Raw genomic sequence first — 19,286 nt, forward strand, 5'->3', positions numbered from 1 at the left:
GGTGGAGTCTATCGGATTTTCCATGTATAATATCATGTCATCTGCAAAAAGCGAAAGCTTGACTTCATCTTTGCCAATTTGGATGCCTTTGATTTCCTTTTGTTGTCTGATTGCTGATGCTAGAACTTCCAGCACTATATTAAACAGCAGCGGTGAGAGTGGGCATCCCTGTCGTGTTCCTGATCTCAGGGAAAAAGCTCTCAGTTTTTCCCCATTGAGGATGATGTTAGCTGTGGGCTTTTCATAAATGGCTTTTATGATCTTTAAGTATGTTCCTTCTATCCCGACTTTCTCAAGGGTTTTTATTAAGAAAGGGTGCTGGATTTTGTCAAAGGCCTTTTCTGCATCGATTGACAGGATCATATGGTTCTTCTCTTTTTTTTTGTTAATGTGATGTATCACATTGATCGATTTGCGAATGTTGAACCAGCCCTGCATCCCAGGAATGAATCCCACTTGATCATGGTGAATAATTCTTTTTATATGCTGTTGAATTCGATTTGCTAGTATCTTATTGAGAATTTTTGCATCCATATTCATCAGGGATATTGGCCTGTAGTTCTCTTTTTTTACTGGGTCTCTGTCTGGTTTAGGAATCAAAGTAATACTGGCTTCATAGAATGAGTCTGGAAGTTTTCCTTCCCTTTCTATTTCTTGGAATAGCTTGAGAAGGATAGGTATTATCTCTGCTTTAAACGTCTGGTAGAACTCCCCTGGGAAGCCATCTGGTCCTGGACTCTTATTTGTTGGGAGATTTTTGATAACCGATTCAATTTCTTCGCTGGTTATGGGTCTGTTCAAGCTTTCTATTTCCTCCTGATTGAGTTTTGGAAGAGTGTGGGTGTTTAGGAATTTGTCCATTTCTTCCAGGTTGTCCAATTTGTTGGCATATAATTTTTCATAGTATTCCCTGATAATTGTTTGTATCTCTGAGGGATTGGTTGTAATCATTCCATTTTCATTCATGATTTTATCTATTTGGGTCATCTCCCTTTTCTTTTTGAGAAGCCTGGCTAGAGGTTTGTCAATTTTGTTTATTTTTTCAAAAAACCAACTCTTGGTTTCGTTGATCTGCTCTACAGTTTTTTTAGATTCTATATTGTTTATTTCTGCTCTGATCTTTATGATTTCTCTTCTTCTGCTGGGTTTAGGCTGCCTTTGCTGTTCTGCTTCTATTTCCTTTAGGTGTGCTGTTAGATTTTGTATTTGGGATTTTTCTTGTTTCTTGAGATAGGCCTGGATTGCAATGTATTTTCCTCTCAGGACTGCCTTCGCTGCGTCCCAAAGAGTTTGGATTGTTGTATTTTCGTTTTCGTTTGTTTCCATATATTTTTTAATTTCTTCTCTAATTGCCTGGTTGACCCACTCATTCGTTAGTAGGGTGTTCTTTAACCTCCATGCTTTTGGAGGTTTTCCAGACGTTTTCCTGTGGTTGATTTCAAGCTTCATAGCATTGTGGTCTGAAAGTATGCATGGTATAATTTCAATTCTTGTAAACTTATGAAGGGCTGTTTTGTGACCCAGTATATGATCTATCTTGGAGAATGTTCCATGTGCACTCGAGAAGAAAGTATATTCTGTTGCTTTGGGATGCAGAGTTCTAAATATATCTGTCAAGTCCATCTGATCCAATGTATCATTCAGGGCCCTTGTTTCTTTATTGACTGTGTGTCTAGATGATCTATCCATTTCTGTAAGTGGTGTGTTAAAGTCCCCTGCAATGACCACATTCTTATCAATAAGGTTGCTTATGTTTATGAGTAACTGTTTTATATATCTGGGGGCTCCGGTATTCGGCGCATAGACATTTATAATTGTTAGCTCTTCCTGATGGATAGACCCTGTAATTATTATATAATGCCCTTCTTCATCTCTTGTTACAGCCTTTAATTTAAAGTCTAGTTTGTCTGATATAAGTATGGCTACTCCAGCTTTCTTTTGGCTTCCAGTAGCATGATAAATAGTTCTCCATCCCCTCACTCTCAATCTAAAGGTGTCCTCAGATCTCAAATGAGTCTCTTGTAGACAGCAAATAGATGGGTCTTGTTTTTTTATCCATTCTGATACCCTATGTCTTTTGGTTGGCGCATTTAATCCATTTACATTCAGTGTTATTATAGAAAGATACGGGTTTAGAGTCATTGTGATGTCTGTATGTTTTATGCTTGTAGTGATGTCTCTGGTACTTTGTCTCACAGGATCCCCCTTAGGATCTCTTGTAGGGCTGGTTTCGTGGTGACAAATTCCTTCAGTTTTTGTTTGTTTGGGAAGACCTTTATCTCTCCTTCTATTCTAAATGACAGACTTGCTGGATAAAGGATTCTCGGCTGCATATTTTTTCTGTTTAGCACACTGAAGATATCGTGCCAAGCCTTTCTGGCCTGCCAAGTTTCAAAGGAGAGATCAGTCACGAGTCTTATAGGTCTCCCTTTATATGTGAGGGCACGTTTATCCCTTGCTGCTTTCAGAATTTTCTCTTTATCCTTGTATTTTGCCAGTTTCACTATGATATGTCGTGCAGAAGATCGATTCAAGTTACGTCTGAAGGGAGTTCTCTGTGCCTCTTGGATTTCAATGCCTTTTTCCTTCCCCAGTTCAGGGAAGTTCTCAGCTATAATTTCTTCAAGTACCCCTTCAGCACCTTTCCCTCTCTCTTCCTCCTCTGGGATACCAATTATGCGTATATTATTTCTTTTTAGTGTATCACTTAGTTCTCTAATTTTCCCCTCATACTCCTGGATTTTTTTATCTCTCTTTCTTTCAGCTTCCTCTTTCTCCATAACTTTATCTTCTAGTTCACCTATTCTCTCCTCTGCCTCTTCAATCCGAGCCGTCGTGGTTTCCATTTTGTTTTGCATTTCGTTTAAAGCGTTTTTCAGGTCCTCGTGACTGTTCCTTAGTCCCTTGATCTCTGTAGCAAGAGATTCTCTGCTGTCCTGTATACTGTTTTCAAGCCCAGCGATTAATTTTATGACTATTATTCTAAATTCACTTTCTGTTATATTATTTAAATCCTTTTTGATCAGTTCATTAGCTGTTGTTATTTCCTGGAGATTCTTCTGAGGGGAATTCTTCCGTTTGGTCATTTTGGACAGTCCCTGGAGTGGTGAGGACCCGCAGGGCACTTCCCCCGTGCTGTGGTGTATAACTGGAGTTGGTGGGCGGGGCTGCAGTCCGACCTGATGTCTGCCCCCAGCCCACCACTGGGGCCACAGTCAGACTGGTGTGTGCCTTCTCTTCCCCTCTCCTAGGGGCGGGATTCACTGTGGGGTGGTGTGGCCCGTCTGGTCTACTTGCACACTGCCAGGCTTGTGGTGCTGGGGAGCTGGCGTATTAGCTGGGGTGGGTAGGCAAGGTGCACGGGGGCGGGAGGGGCAGGCTTAGCTCGCTTCTCCTTAGGTGATCCACTTCAGGAGGGGCCCTGTGGCAGCGGGAGGGAGTCAGATCCGCTGCCGGAGGTTTGGCTCCACAGAAGCACAGAGTTGGGTGTTTGCGCGGAGCGAGCAAGTTCCCTGGCAGGAACTGGTTCTCTTTGGGATTTTGGCTGGGGGATGGGCGGGGGAGATGGCGCTGGCGAGCGCCTTTGTTCCCCGCCAAGCTGAGCTCTGCCGTCCGGGGGCTCAGCAGCTCTCCCTCCCTTTGTCCTCCAGCCTTCCCGCTTTCTGAGCAGAGCTGTTAACTTCTGACCTCCCAGACGCTAAGTCGCGCTTGCTGTCGGAACACAGTCCGTCCGGCCCCTCCGCTTTTGCCAGCCCGACTCGGGGGCTCTGCTTGGCCGGCGAGCCGCCCCTCCGCCCCGGCTCCCTCCCGCCAGTCCGTGGAGCGCGCACCGCCTCGCCGCCCTTCCTACCCTCTTCCGTGGGCCTCTCGTCTGCGCTCGGCTCCGGAGACTCCGTTCTGCTAATCCTCTGGCGGTTTTCTGGGTTCTTTAGGCAGGTGTAGGTGGAATCTAAGTGATCAGCAGGACGCGCGGTGAGCCCAGCGTCCTCCTATGCCGCCATCTTCCGGAACTCCTCCGACAGTGATTCTCTATAAAATCAATACTTCGTCTCTACTCAGCAGCCTGCCATCTCTGGGGCTGATGTACTGTGGCCCAGATTTTCCTACACCATTTCCCAAACCCTCAAGACAGCCCAGCCCCCACGCCCAAGCATCCCTGCTCTGACCTTTCATGGTGGGCTGTCATCCTGCCCACCCATTGTCTCTTCGACTCCCCCAACCCAAGGTGTCATTTAAAATCAACAGAATCAATTGCGTATTTGTGCTTGCTGTTTTTTTTTTTTTCCAGGAGTTTTTATCAAGCCAAGATGTTGTAATTTCATTTTTTATTTTTATTTTTTCAGATCTGAATGGTTCTTGTTCCAGATTTTATTTTTATTGAGGTATATAAATTGAGGTAAATATTGAGGTTATTGGTATATAACATTATATACGTTGTAGGTATACAGCATTATAATTCGACTGTATGTACTACAAAGTGATCATGACCCAAAATCTAGTTACCATTCGTCACCATACAATTGACTCCCTTCACCCATTTTGCCCACCCGCACCGCCTTCCCTTCTGGTAACCATCAGTATGTTCTATGTATCTATGAGTTTGTTTTGGCATTGTATTGTTTGGTTTTTGTTTGTTTTGTGTTTTTAGGTTCCATATGTGAATGAAATCATATAATATTTACCTTTTTCTGTCTGACTTATTTCACAGGGCACGATATCCTCAAGGTCCATCCATGTTGTTGTAAATGGAAAGATTTCATTCTTTATGGCTGAATAATATTCCATTATATAACTCTCTCTATCTCTATCTATCTATCTGTTATATCTTCTTTACCCATCCATATATCTATGGACATTTAGATTGTTTCCATACATATCTTATCTAATGTAAATAATGCTGCAATGAACATAAGCATGCATAAATATTTTCAAATTAGTGTTTTTGTATTCTTTGGATAAATATCCAGAAGTGGAATAGCTGGGTCATATGGTAACTTTACTCTTAATTGTTTGAGGGAACTCCATACTGTTTTCCACTGTAGCTGCACCAATTTACATTCCCACCAACAATAAATGAGGGTTACTTTTTCTCCACACATTCATCAACGCTGTTATTTTTGTCTTTTTGACAGCAAAAGCTAACCTTTGTGAGGTGGTATCCCATTGTGGTTTTGATTTTCATTTTCCTAATAATTAGTGATGTTGAACATCTATTAATGTGCCCGTTGGCTATCTAACACTTTGTGACTTAAAAAATTTTTTCAACAGAGATGTTCTTCCTTTTTTTTTTAATGCTTATTTATTTTTTTGAGAGAGAGAGACAGAGACAGAGCATGAGCAAGGGAGGGGAAGAGAGAGAGAGGGAGACACAGAATCTGAAGCAGGCTCCGGGCTCCGAGCTGTCAGCACAGAGACTGACATGGGGCTCGAACTCACAAACCACAAGATCATGACCAGAGCCAAAGACGGATGCTTAACTTAACAGACTGAGTCATCCAGGCACCCCACAACAGAGATGTTCTTCAAATGATCTACATAGTCTACTTCTGTGTTGTCTTTCTGACCTTATTCCCTACCCTGTTCCCTTTGGTTTCAGAGAGTGCAATGGTGCTATAGCCTCGTTGTGTGCAAAGAGACCTCCCTCTAGTACACACACTATAACAGACACAGGAAGGCAGGCATGGCTGTTTTGTTTCTGAAAGAGTGTGCCAGGGCTGACATAACAAAATACCACAGATTACGTGGCTTACACAACAGAAATTTATTTTCTCTCAGTTCTAGAAGCTGGAAGTCCAAGATCAAGATATCAATGGGTTGGTTTCTCCTGACGCCTCTCTTCTTGGTTTGCAGATGGCCACCTTCTCCCTGTGTCCTTAGGTAGTCTTTTCTCTTCTTGGTGTCTCTCTGGGTCCTAATCACCTTTTTTTAATAAGGACACCAGCAAGACTGGATTAGGGTCCCCCCTAATGACCTCATTTTAATGTAATTACCTCTTCAAAGACCCCAGGTCCAAATACAGTTACATTCTGTGTTTAGTGGGAGTTAGGGCTTCAACGTGAATTGGGGAGGAAAACAATTCACCCCATAACACCCCGATACTCAAAGAAGAGGTTTAGAATAGCGTCAGCAATGAAGGTAAAGTCATAAAATGTCATAAGAATGTCCTGAACTGAAGAAAAGAAGGACTGGACATGTACAAGGAACAGCTTCACCTCGACCCCTTCATTCTTAGGTCCTAGGTCTTTACACTACGTATGTTTGTGTAGCCACACAAAGAAGGGAGTTGTAAAGGTCATTGGCTAAGATTGGCCAAAGAAAGAGATTCTGTGGCTCATCTCCTGGCACCTCCAAACGGCATAAATGTATTCATGTTTCTTTGTGGCATTCCTCATGGTTGAGCACTCCCTTTAAGGGGCCTGCCTTCCTGGGCCTCGGGAAAACCATTCTGGCAGGTTGTGTACTCTCATCACGAACCTCACCGACTCCTTTTTTTTTGGCCACCTCTGGTCCATTTTTAGTGCAAGGTTCCATCCTTTGGCACCTGTTCTTGTCACTCTATGTACTCTCCCTGGGCCACCCATGTTCCACGGCTTCAACTGCAATTTTGATGCAAATGATTTCCAGTCTCTGTTTCTAGTCTGGATGTGTCTACTACACATCTCCCACAGAGATGAAGCAGGAGCCTTCACACTTAGCGTGTCCAAAGCCAGAGTAATCAGCTTCCTCCCTGAATCTGCTCCGTGTCGTATCTTCTGTAATCAGTACAGCCAGAAAGCTCGGAGCCAAATCAGATTTCTCCCCCTCACTGAGTCCCACAGTCAAACACCCCACGGATGGTTTTCTTTCTGTTTGATGTATCTATTAATCCCATCCACCCTTCCTCTCACGTCTGTGCTCTTGCTTCTGACCTCATCGTCCAGATGATTATACTTTCTTCGTTTCCTTTCTGTTCACTTGCACCCTGTTCATTTTCTTAGCTTTAAAAAAACATTAAAAATAAACGAATTAATCATTTTGACTATTGGTCCCATTTGATTCAATTCTTAGTAAGTCATTGAATGAGTTAAACCTTATAGAGTTAACAAATATTTCTTTTTCTCAAATTAGTCCATTATCTTTTGAGGCAACTACTGTGTTGAGTTTAGATTATAACCTTCAAATGAATTTTTATTACAGTTGTATGTACATACATGTATCCAGAGCAAGCAGCATGTATTCTGTTGTTTTAAATTTATAGAAATGGTATTATGTGCATTTTAAATGGGATTTTTATTTATTTATTTTTTATTTTATTTATTTATTTATTTATTTATTTATTTATTTTTTTAAATTTTTTTTTCAACGTTTTTTTATTTTTATTTTTGGGACAGAGAGAGACAGAGCATGAACGGGGGAGGGGCAGAGAGAGGGGGAGACACAGAATCGGAAACAGGCTCCAGGCTCCGAGCCATCAGCCCAGAGCCTGACGCGGGGCTCGAACTCACAGACTGCGAGATCGTGACCTGGCTGAAGTCGGACGCTTAACCGACTGCGCCACCCAGGCGCCCCATATTTTTTATTTTATTTAAAAGAGAGAGAGAGAGAGTGCACAAGTGGGGTGAGGGGCAGAGGGAGAGAGAGAGAATCTTCAGCAGGCTCCATGCCCAACGAAGAGCATCATGTGGGGCTCAAGCCCCCGATGCTGGGATCATGACCTAAGCTGAATTCAAGAATCAGACACTCAACCTGTTGAGCCAACCAGGCACCCCTCTTAAATGAGATTTTTAATTTATTTTTATTTTATTATATTAAGGTTTTTTTTAAGTTTATTTATTTTTGAAAGGGAGAGAGAAAGAGAAAGAGAGAGACAGAGTGCGAATGGGGGAGGGGCAGAGAGAGAGTGGGAGACACAGAATCTGAAGCAGGCTCCAGGCTCCGAGCTGTCTGCACAGAGCCCGACACGGGGCTTGAACTAGCCAACCACGAGTTCACGACCTGAGCTGAAGTCAGACGCTTAACCAACTGAGCCACCCAGGCACCCTTTAAGTGAGATTTTTTATTTTGTCATTATAATGTAGAACCTATCCCTGTCAATATATGTGTCATGTGTATGCTGTATCTGTATGTGTATATACATATTTATGTCTACTTGTCATTTATCTATCTAGACAACATGTTCGCTCTTCTAACTTCAGAATCCTGGTCCAACACATAAATACATCACAATTAATTATTTATTCCTCTGTTAACTGTTATCTACATTTTTTGCAGTGAGCATCATTTGACATGTTTCCTTGTGCACACACACAAAATTTTTCATTGGGGGTATACTTGAAACTATATTTTGGGGGTCATTTTAAGGCTTAAGAAAAATGGATTTTTTGGAAGAATATATGGGGACCGAAGCTGGAACAGAAAGGCAGGGATGACAATACCAGGTCCCCACCTGGTCCTATGTCCCCCAGGGGCTCGGGTCTCCCTTGTGGCATCTCTGCTCCTCTCTGTCCATTCCCTTCTCTGCCTGCTGGCTCCTTCGGCGTGTGCATTTCTGCTTCGTCATACCTGCGGCTCTCTAGGGGTTACAGCCCATCATTGCCTAGCCTCCATCTCATGGCACCTTCAAAGCTTCTGACACCTCTGCTGAGTCTCTCTCTGTGCACTTATCATATCCAATACTTTAGAACTGTCATCTGGTTGGTCTTCCTGAACCAGGCCGTGTGGCAGGGTGCAAACTCCCCGTGGCTGCCAGGCACTGGTTGGGCGGGGGGCGGGGTGTGAGGCACTGTGATTCTGATCTTTGCAATAGCAGGGCCATGGGGAGGAGGCAGCTTCCATCAGGATGAGGGGTGAGTGTTGCAAGCACTGTGAGGTTTGGCCTGTCCAGCATACTCCTCTTTCCCCTCAAAACTCAGCTAACGTGTGTCTTCCTCCAGGAAACTTCCTGATGTAGATGTAGATGAGCTTTTTTTCTCTCATGGCTCCAACACATACCTCTCTGATAATATTAATGACTTTGAGCTATTATTTCCGATAGATGGTTAGTTACCTTGATAGCAGGAACCACGTCTCCTTTGGCTTAGACCAGTGCTCAGCGCAGTACTTGACCTATGTCAGATAATAAATGCAGGACTCTGAGCGCACCAAGAATGCCCGGGAGACTGGACTAGTCAGAGAATGCTTCAGGCGTGAACTGGAGCTTGAATTTAGCAGTTAGTCTGATGGCATCAATCTTTTTCAAGATTGTAACTGATTTTTCTCCCGTCACTTCAAGCTGTAATCCAGACAAGCTGGTCTTAATCCCATCACAACCTGAGCACATCTTCTCTGACCCCTTCCTCAGCTCGCTTCTTCATCGCCCACCACTTTCCATCCCCCACACCAACAAGTCCACATCTACGACTTCGGAACTTTTCCGGGTGTCCAGGTCTATCCCAATTCGATCCAAGAGCTCGGAGACCAAGTGAAAGATGAAATGCCAACAAGAGGTCAAAGAGGTCTTGAAGCCAGGATAGGAGACCAAGTGAGTCAAAGGGAAGAAGGAGGTGGTTGGAGAGTGGAGTTGGCGTTGAGACTGGAGGGATGGCGGCTGAGGTGAGACCCCGCGGGCTTGATGGAAAGAGAGGCCGGGAGGTGGGCCACAGGTCACTGGGGGAGAGGACAGGAGGGAGGAAGGGACCAGGCCAACTGTGGACACAAATTCACCCTGAATGCTGATGAGCATGGCACTGAGGAGCCACCAGGGAAGGAGCTGCCTCATGAGGAAGCGACGGGGAGGGCAGCTCAGAGTTCTGGAAAGGGCTGCAGGAAAGAAGGGCAGTGGTGGTGGTCAGAGGATGGGAGAATTTCAGAGGGGACAGGGCTAAGGGTCTGGAGTTGCTCTTGGGGCAAGGAGAGTGCTCGCTCCCCCTGCAAGGCAGATGCAAGGAGTCCCTCGAGCGGGTTTGCAGGAGGCGGTGGCCTAGGGGCAGATAGTAAAGGGATGTTTCAGACAGTCAGTGGAGGATACAGGGATTTGGCCTCAGACTGACCCTGATCCCAAAGGGTGTGGCAGAAGCGGATCAAAAGCTGAAACTGAAGGAAGGTGAGGTCAGGAGAGCAGCTTTGCAAAGGCCCTGGTTGTGGGGGTCAGCAGGGAGTCCAGGCCTTTGTGGAGACCGACTCTACAGGGGGAGGGTGCACTGGGAGATGCCTTCAAGGGTTGGGGTCCTGTAGCTGATGTGTTAAATTAAGAATATTGCAGATTATGCCCTGCAGAGTGAGAACACACAAGCCACCCACATGACATGGGGTCGGCAGAAAGCTCCCTCGGCATCCGAACTCCCACTCCCGGGAAATAAAATCCCCGGGGGGTCATTTGACTGAAGGTGCAGTTTCAATACATCCACATGGAGGAAGGAGAGTCATAAGATTTGTTACTTACAGATCCCAGCAACAGAAGGGCTCAGGGGGCCGGTGAAGGGCAGTCGTCCGTCCCAGGTCCTGAGGAGGAGACAGCGGGCGGGGTGGCCAAAACGCATACTTATAAGGTGGCTGGGATGGAGGTCACTAACTTTTTGAGGGCTCGACTCTAAGTGACTATTGTAAAAGGTGCCCCTGGAGAAGCAAAGCGGGGTCTTGGGGCAGGAATCTTAAACTCGGGTCCTTCTCTAAACTCCAGGCTCGCTGTGAGCAGGGTGGTCCTACTGGAAAATGCTGGGGCAGCAGCTCAGGCTCTAAACAGTTCTCTTCTGGCCACTCACTAGACCATCTCCAGAGAGAGAGGGTGGTCGTGAATGAAGCTCCAGGGGTGGGCCCGGGAACGGAGTTCTTCCCAAGCACCTGCAGAGTTTTGGGGGCCTCTGATCATTGCTGCCAATGGCTAGACAGACAGATGCCGGAGTGGGGAAGTCTCACCGCCCTGGGGATGTGTCACCAGGGCTGAGAGTGGTTGACACCGAAGAACCAGGGTCTGGCAGGAGGCGCCTGCTCCACGATCGTGGCCGTGGCCGTGGCTGACTTTCCTCCTTTCTCTCTCCCCTCTTAACCATCTCTGCTCCTGGTGCCGGCATTTGCTCCAGGCTGGAGGTTCGCACAAGTCTCCTGGTATTGCCGGGGGACCTGGTGACGGAGTTCCCGAGACCACAGGTCAGGTCAGCCGGGGGTGGCTCCTCTGTCCTCCAGCCAGCACGGCGTCCACTCTTCCCGAGCAGCCACAGGGCCCTGGACTCCCTCACCTACCCACTCCTCCACTCCATTTCATTTTATTTTCACTGGTGTCCACACAGCACACATGCGTTTCAAACTTTCACAAAGAATTGCCCACCACCTTTGCTCCTCTCCCCACGAGAAAAAGTCTGTTTTGGTGACCGTTCAAAAAAGAAATTATAATGGGCATATTATTTTACTACAATTATTGCACAACCTATTTACCCCAATTAGAATTTAAATTTCCTACAGGTGACTAAAATTTAACTAATCTAGGGAAAATTCCACTTTAACAAGGTAGCAGGCTTAAATAGAAAAATAGCCAGTGTTAGAACAGCCTTTGCTTTTTACACAGGTCACAGGTCAGACATTTAGATGCATTAAAACCTGAATAGTTTTGCATATTTTCTTCCACACGTGGCTCAGGCACCTAAAGGGCACAGCCTTGTTTGGAGGCAGGGCCACGGCTTCCCCTGTGCTGCTAAGCAACAGGCTGAGAGTTCTGGCCTCCCTCCTCCCACACCCCTCACCCTAGACACTGTCTGGAAGCTTGCAGAGATCCAGGAGGGAGCCACAGCCTCCTGGCAGCATTCCAGGGATCTAGTCTAGGGTCATAGTGGAAATACAACACAGACTGGATGCAGAAGTTGTCCTGGGAAGGCAGGTTCCGCCCACTGGTCCTGGGGGTCACAAATCCCATAGCTTTCTCCCCCCAAAATACACAATAGGTCACTGGGAATGGAGACCCTTTGGGCTGTCTCTTTATAAGGCAGACCTACACCATCCAGAATGTGATTCAGTTTTAGGTTAATGCCAAGCGGGCTGCCCTGCCCACCCTGATATTCCCGCTGCAGCTTGTTCTACCAATGAGAGCTCCTATACTGGGTCTTCTGTGTTTTATGGTAAATGACAGTGTCCAAGATTAACCTCATAAAAGGATTCAATTTCTGAGTTAGGAGTAATCCAAAGCCTCCTCAGGCTCTGCCCCTGTGAGAGCTGATCTCAGGGGCTGAAAGATCACATTCTGCAGTGAGATAGTAAGTCCTGGGACCTCATGGGGACGCGCAGGGCTGGGCAGCTGGGGAGAGGCGAGGTGGGCTGAGGGAGTGAGCGCCATCTGACGGTTGACGATTGGAACTGACCATGGCTATGGAGAACTCGCGGGCCATCTAGGCATGCAGACAGGTATCATTCTTTCCTGACTTTTTGTCATTTGTGTGGTGGCCTCTTATTTCAAAAGTTTCTTCAGGAGGTCCTGCATAATTTTCCTGCTGGACATCCTTGCGACCGTGATAGAGGTATTGACTTTTCTCTCTATCATACTCTTCAGATATGTTTCGTGTTGCCCCCGCTTATTCTCACAAATCTTGTTTTTCTCCAAAGCGGTCATGGAAACGTGGGCTTCAGTCACTGTGGCTGAACTGTTATTATAAGTGAACCTTTGGATGTGACTCTTCTCACTCAGGAGGATCTCCAGGCTCATCCATGGAGAAATCTAGGAAAGAGCACAGGGCCACCAAGAGAGCTGGTGAAAATGTCACTGCAGGGAATATCCATAATGGCGTTTTATTTTTTTAATGTTTATTTTATTTTTGAGAGAGAGAGAGAGGGAGAGAGAGAGAAAGAGAGAGAGTGTTTGAGCCGAGCAGGGGCTGAGAGAGAGGGAAACACAGAATCCAAAGCAGGCTCCAGGCTGGAAGCTGTAAGCAGAGAGACTGACATGGGGCTTAAACTCACAAATGGTGAGATCATGACCTGAGCAAAATCAAGAGCCAGATGGTTCAGCGACTGAGCCACCCAGGCGCCCCCATAATGGCATTTTCAGACAGCTCATGTATGACAACCAGAGATCACCCTAAAGTGTGATCCAGCAAAAGCGGGAGTTATCCTTGCTGCCAACTGCACTTGGCTGGAGGGGCAAAGGTGTTTTGGGCCGCCCCCATTCTACTGCTTCCTTTGAAGATGTGTAGGGTGAATTTCACAACAGTTACAGTTTTCTGTCCCCAGCAAAGTTCATGTTGGCGTTATAGCGATCCCCCTGGATGATAGGAACAACTGTGGTGTGAGCAGACATGAGATAGTGTCTGTCACATACCAAGCTGGGCCACGGCACACAGCTCATTCCTCCACGTTCATCTAAGGCTTCATTTCTACCAGCATCTTCACACCATTTGATTGATTTAATTGCTGACAGACCACATCTAAACAGTGGCATAAATCAACAGTAACACGTAGTTCCTCACAATTTTGCGGGTTGACTAAGTAGATCTTCTGTTTCACATGATGATGACTGGAGCCCTGGAGTAGCTGGAAGGCCCCACATGTCTACACTCAACTGGCTGCCAGTTGATGCTGGCTCTGGTTGGGAGCTCACACTGGGCTGGCAGACAGGGCTTTCAATTCTTCTTCCAGTGGGCCATGTCACATGACTGATAGAGCTTCCTCCCATCATGGTGGCAGGGATTGAGAAGATGAAAGGGAAGTCCTTCATCCATTCCCATCAGGCCTAATGTTTGGAAACTCAAAATCTATAACTAGATGAGCTTACAAATTTTGGGGGGTGGTGATGGAGGGGATGGTAGGACCCAGAGATTACAGAGAATGCCAATTAGTCAATATTTCAAAATAAGGAAACCCTACGTATGCTTACTTTAACACTACATGGACTTTGAACAATACCTTGTTTTGTTGAGGTACAGCGTTTTGGACCTTGATCTAAGTTTCCAATCTATCTTTCTATAATTACATCTGTCATTTTAACTTATCACAATATGACTAGAGGTTTCTCACTGCAAGAATTCATTATGAAATTTGTTAATTTAGGTTAAACTAAACATGCTTGAAAAAATAACATATATTGTATTTTTGTAAAAGCATTTTATCTATCTAGTAGACAGAATAATGACTTCCCTTCCCCCCAAAGTGTTCATGGGGATTAGGATCCCCAGAACTTGTGAATTTGTTACCTTATGTGGCAAAATGGACTGTGCAGATATGATTAAGGTTAAGGAACTTGGAATGTGGAGTTTGTTCTGGATTAATCTGGATGGGCTCAGTGGATAATGAATCCTCAGAAGTGGAGAACGTTTATCAGCTACAATCAGAGGAAAATACATGGTCACAGAAGCAGGATCAGAGAGATGCTACAGTGTTGATTTTGAAGGTGGAAGAAGGGGCTGGAAGCTGGAAAAGACAAGGAAACAGATTCCTTCCTGGAGCCTCCAGAAAGGAATATAACCCTGCCGACACCTTGATTTTAACCTAGTGAGCCCGGTCTCAGACGGCCTACGGGACCGTAAGATAACACATTTCTGTTGTTTGAAGCCACCGAATTTGTGCAAATGTCTATCAGTTTACTTTTTGTTAATAGTGATTGTTTCTATGTGATGCCTTTTATTTCAAACTTTTTTTTTGTACTTTTAAGCATTGCTTAGAATTTTTAAGAGGAGCGTACACAGTTATTTCAGACTATTTCTCAGACTTCTGAGCAGGAAGAGGAAGAAAGGAGTAAGAAACATGTGAGGCAAAAGAAGAGAAGAAGAAAATAGAAGATTCTGGGGCACATTTCTATGCAGATTTTGTAGCCCATTGGGCCCTGATGGCCGAACAAACCCAGCCTCGGTTAGAGGAGGCTGAATGCGGGGCAGAGTTGGGTGGTGACTCTTCTGCTGTCCAGTCACTGCCTTGTTTGTAGCTGCCACACAATTAACCCAGAATCTGTCCCATTCAAGAGGAAGCTTGGCATGGGGGCAGTTTCAGGGTGTTTTTTGGCTTAAAAAAGTCCACAGTGAATTAAAAAAAAAAAAAGTTGCTTGTGGTGCTGTGAATCCTCACTCAGTATCCTCTGATATGTGTCTTCTGGAGCTTTTCATTTCCCTTGTACAGCAAAACCTTAGTTTGTGAGCATAATTTGTTCTGGAAACATGCTTGTAATCCAAAGCGCTCGAATGTCAAAGCGAATACAAGAACCACTGGCTCAGTTGTGATCACGTGATGTTCCGTGTCACATAGTGCTCGTATTGGAAGACACTGCCCATCTATCAAGTTAAAATTGATCAGAAATGTTTGCTCGTCTTGTGGAAAACTCGCAGAACAAGTTCCTCGCAATCCGAGGTTTTACTGTATTACATTTTCCTTCCTTGACTTCCTTCTTTTGTGCTCCCCTCCCCCAGTTTGATTGAGAAACAATTGGAATACATCACTGTATACGTTTAAAACATACAACATGACAGTCTGATTAACGTATGTTGTGACATGATTACCACAGGTTCAGCCAACACCTGTCATCTCCTACAGACACTCCGAAAAGTAAAGAAGAAAGAAAAAGTATTCTTGGGAGGAGAACTCTTAGGATTTACTCTTCCCTGCATGTCATACAGCAGTGTTAGCTACAGGCATCATGTCGCACCTTTTTTTCTCTTACAACTGGAAGTTTGTATCTTTTGATTTCCGATAAGAAGACCAAAATGCTTTGTGGCTTTTGCGCGACTTCTCCTAGGCAGTGGGATCCCGCCCCCGGCATCTTGGCATTCATCCGCATTCCCTCCACGTCTGCATTCGCTTAAACATCGCTTGTCGCGTCTCTCCGTGGCTCAGATCCTCCTGTGTGGCTTTCCATCCTGCTCAGAATAAGAACCAAAGTCCCACCTGTTGCCTACAAAGCCCGTCACGAGCCGGTCCCTGAGGCCTCTCTGATTCTACGTCTGTTACCGTCCTGTCTGCCTACCACCCCAGCCACATGGGCCTCTTCATCCCTGGAAGAACACACCCAAGTCAGGCCCTCACTTGGCAGGTTTCCTCACTGCCTGCTCTTTTCCCACACAGCTGGGCATGGAGGTGGGGCTGCCCCTCACACCTTAGGTCTCTCCACAAATGCCCATTTTCAGAGAGACTTCCTATCACTCTGCATAACCCTCCCAACTGTCATGCGTTCTCTCCTATAACTTTCTTTTTCCTTAAAAAATTTTTTTTAATGTTTATTTTTGAGACAGAGAGACAGAGGGTGGGGGGAGCACAAGGGCATGTATGGGGGAGGGGCAGAGAGAGGAGGAGACACTGAATCCCAAGCGGGCTCCAGGCTGTGAGCTGTCAGCACAGAGCCTGACGCGGGGCTTGAACCCACGACCTTCGAGATCATGACCTGAGCCGGAGTCGGATGTTCAACGGACTGAGCCACCAAGGTGCCCCTATTTTTCTCTAAAGAACTTGGTTCCAATTGTCATTATCTATCTATCATCTATCTATCTAGAGACCTATATATTCTTATGTGTGCATAGAAAACAGTGTTTCTAAACACAGGGACCAGAGGATGCCTGCTTTAAAATAACTTAAGGGTCTTTTTCCAAGTGTATATTTCTGGGCAGAGTCACTGAGCCTCAAAGCCTGGGGATGGGCTGTGACATGTGCATTTGCAGCAAAGTCCTCAAGTGATCCTCTTAGTAGAACTCGAAATCCATTGCTTTGTCACGTTTTATGAAAGAATGGGTACAAGAGAGAACGGATACAATGCAAATGGTTGAGCTCCTTTTAAGAACTGACTACCATTTTTAGAGGGAGAGAAAACATATCACATAGAATAATGTAAGAAAAAAATCACTAGAAACACACAACATCATGCAAACTGAATGCATCAGTGGTGGCTACCAATCATGGTCAGCTCTTTAAAAATATTTCAGGAAGTTCCAAGTCTCCGGGGCTTACGCAACCAGTGTTATAATTGAGGAATAAGCCTCTTTATCATTTTCCAGACTCTCAAATGTAGGCAATTTAAGATTCATCCATGGCAGCAGAAACCGCTATTATTCTGAGCCAATAGCAATAAAACTAATGGCAACTTCCTTTCCTTCTGAGAAGAATTCAATATCTTCAGGTCTCTCTTATTTAACTTGATGTGGGATTTTATCTTACAGACATGGAAGCCTTTGGAAGTCATTACACAGGCCTAACAAAACACAGCCCAGACTCTCTGGAAGAACCGGTGTGACAAACACTCCTTAGAGGAGTCTGAGACATAAGACCGGTCGGGTTTTCAAGTCATCGATGTTCCTGGGTAATTACTAATTATTTTTGCCCTATTCATTCATTCCAAAATATTTACTGAGACTATATCAGGTTATGATGACAACAATAAATATTGTCATCACCGTTGCTAACCTTTTTGAGCACTTACGGTGTGTCTGGATTGTTCTGGTACCTCACGTGTATTAACTCAGGTAATCATGATGGCGGCCCACTGAGGCAAGGGCTGTTATTATTGTCCCCAACTTATAGATGAAGAAAACAAAGCACAGAAAGGTACTTACATAGATGCTGAGGTAATAAATGAGATTAACTGAAGGCACCTACATAATAGAAAAAAAAAAATTCCACAGAAGATAATGCCAAGTTATGACGGGCACAGGGATGAAAAGGTGTGCAGCAGGGGAACTGTGGCAGGGATGAGCGTTTGTGTTGAATGTTAAATATCTTAAAGGAATTCTAGACTCCAAGATGGCGTATGGAAAAGAATGGGTGAGGGAGAGGGGGTGAAGGCATTCTGGGTAGAAAACTCCCCAACACTGTAGCCATGCAGAAAATGGCGTGTGAGCCCATGGGTTGGAGGCGCCTATGCCCACTACAGCTCAGGGTTTTGGGGGGTGTCACACTTTGCTGGACTAGAGGCCTCACCCTGAACTCTGAATTCATGTTATCACCAGTCAGCCCAACTGGCTGCTCTATTTGCCAGATTGCCAGGGCACTGACCACAACACACAGACATACGATGTTAGTAAAAGGGTTTTTTAATTTATTTTATTTTTATTATTTATTTATTTATTTATTTATTTTGTAAAATGTTTATTTTATTTTTGAGAGAGAGACAGAACCCAAACCAGGGAGGGGCAGAGAAAGAGGGAGACACAGAATGCGAAGCAGGCTCCAGGCTCTGAGCTGTCAGCACGGACCCTGAGGCAGGGCTTGAACCCACGAACTGGGAGATCATGACCTGAGCTGAAGTCAGACACTTAACTGACTGAGCCACCCAGGCATCCCAGTAAAAGTGTTTTTTAAAGCAGTCTACCAATTATGGAAACCAAGTCTCAGGCTGAACCCCATCATGACTTACAAATCCTGATTAAGGAGCATTTTCATTGACTGGTGCGTGAGTGGCCCTTGCTGGTCGCTGCCCTCTCCCAAAGGCACCCTGGATAACACCGGGGAAAGCTCGAACGTCTTCTCTGGTTACTTCTCTTGGGCCCAGAGCCATCGCAATGAAGTGTGCAAGCAGGGAAGCCCCCCACCCTCCCTGCTTGACCCTTGGGGTGCTAGAGCTCCTGGGTGGTAGAGCGAGTCTGGAAGCTGCACATTCTGGGCGATGCCTCTGAGTGTCCTGTTACCTGGTGAAGGGGAACAGAGTACTGAGACCTTGCTACGGCTCAGCAGGGTTGTGTATGGGAATGTTGTCCTCTCCAGCAGTATTTTCATCCACCTTCAAGATGTGGAACCCTTTTTTATTGCTGCTTTTCCCTCCTTGTTTCACCTTCCATCGGAATCAAAGCAACATTGGATCTTAGGATAACCAGCTCAGATTGCGGTGTTGTCCTTTGTATCCTGCAAGCTGGATGGAAATTCACCCGTGGTTGATTTAGATAGTCTTCCACATTAGACCCTCACCAAAGAGTATTAGAAATATCTCGGCTGAGAAGGAATTTTGCCCTTTTATATAAAGAACAGCTTCTTTAACTATGTGAGGAGAACTTTCCCCTGGACCTAAAATAATAGAATTCTACACTGAAAGAGGGGTAAGGAGTGAGTCAATGATACAGTGGGGGTGGGGCTGGAGTGGGGGTGGAAAATGTGTGCATGGGGAAAGGAAAAGGGCTGAATAAAATGTTACGTATAAGGCTGGGCTCCCTTTCCAAGGCTGAGGGAAGAAGGAGTTTGGCAAGTCTGAGTCTATTTGTGTAGGGTTCCAAGACCTTGGACACACAGGGTCTTTGTGGGGTATTTTCCACCTCGTTAACCCTGTTCATGCATGGCCATTCTCCTGGGGATGATTTCCTCTGCAGTCTATCAAAGTCGAAGATAAAATATTTAGAGTCTGTAGAGAAAACTTGGATACAGTAACAGTGTAGCTTCATTTAAAT

Source organism: Neofelis nebulosa, chromosome 8 (genome assembly GCF_028018385.1).
Source record: "Neofelis nebulosa isolate mNeoNeb1 chromosome 8, mNeoNeb1.pri, whole genome shotgun sequence".
In the NCBI taxonomy this organism is placed as follows: domain Eukaryota; kingdom Metazoa; phylum Chordata; class Mammalia; order Carnivora; family Felidae; genus Neofelis; species Neofelis nebulosa.